Below are 981 nucleotides of genomic sequence, written 5' to 3'. Positions count from 1 at the left end.
TCCATGAATAACAAAAAAAATAATTTAAATTTGATTTAATTTTAGTATTTTCAATAATACATTCAAGTACCTAACTTGTAACCTCATCAACAAATTTATATTTAAATCACACAGTAATAATTTTGTGCAGTGATCAGAAATATACCAACACGGTAGTTTATCTGTCAATCTTTGTATAGTAATCAACCAATACTATAGTAAACACAACGTAAATTGTATTGCGATGGTGGTGTAATGGTGAGCATAGTTGCCTTCCAAGCAGTTGATCCGGGTTCGATTCCCGGCCATCGCACTCATATTTTTAATATACTTTCGAAAAATAAGCTATGGAAATTTTATATTTTTTTTGGAATTATTAAAATAGTTCTACGGAACAAAATAATAGACTTAACATAGAGAAAATCATTGAGCAAATATGGAAACAACAAAATCTATTTTAAAAAAGAGAGAAAGAGACAGAGCTAGGAATAAGAAATTAAGAATTTCTAATGATTAAATTATTGCAACTTTGTTTTATTTTTTTTTTCATCATCTAAAGTATTTTTTAAAATCATGATTTGTTTTATTCAGTAATGAATAAGCTACCGATCGCTGATAAAGCTGTGATAGCTAATGTTCATAAAAATTACTAATTAAAAAAGTACAAATCAACGTATCATTCTAGATACATCTCGTTTCAACCATCGCTTTATATAACATACCCACTGGTGTATAATTCTGTTTTGCTTTAAGGATTCTTCTACGCGTCTCTTGAACTTTGCCTTAATTTATTTATTGATAAATGAAATGAAGATTTTTTGTTCGAGGTATTAGAGATTTAGTGACAATGTTTCACTTCATAAATTCACATATTTTTTTTTTCAAAATTAATTTATCCCTTAATTAATTTATCTCTAAATTAATTTATATCTAAATTAATTTATCCCGTCATAATTGCTACAAACTATTTCCAAGTGAACTATATTATTAAACAGCTTAATA

The 981-nt window shown here is 26.5% G+C and overlaps 1 non-coding gene across 1 annotated transcript; it reads left to right on the top strand.

Moving 5' to 3' along the window:
* The first annotated feature begins 220 nt into the window (after positions 1 to 220).
* On the top strand, positions 221 to 292 carry TRNAG-UCC (transfer RNA glycine (anticodon UCC)). The gene has a single exon. It is a non-coding gene; the product is annotated as a tRNA-Gly (tRNA).
* The last annotated feature ends 689 nt before the right edge of the window (positions 293 to 981 follow it).

This window comes from Halyomorpha halys, unplaced genomic scaffold, assembly GCF_000696795.3.
Source record: "Halyomorpha halys isolate HHAL.00 unplaced genomic scaffold, Hhal_1.1 Scaffold45.1, whole genome shotgun sequence".
Taxonomy (NCBI): Eukaryota; Metazoa; Arthropoda; class Insecta; order Hemiptera; family Pentatomidae; genus Halyomorpha; species Halyomorpha halys.
This window is presented reverse-complemented; position numbering and strand designations above follow the sequence as displayed.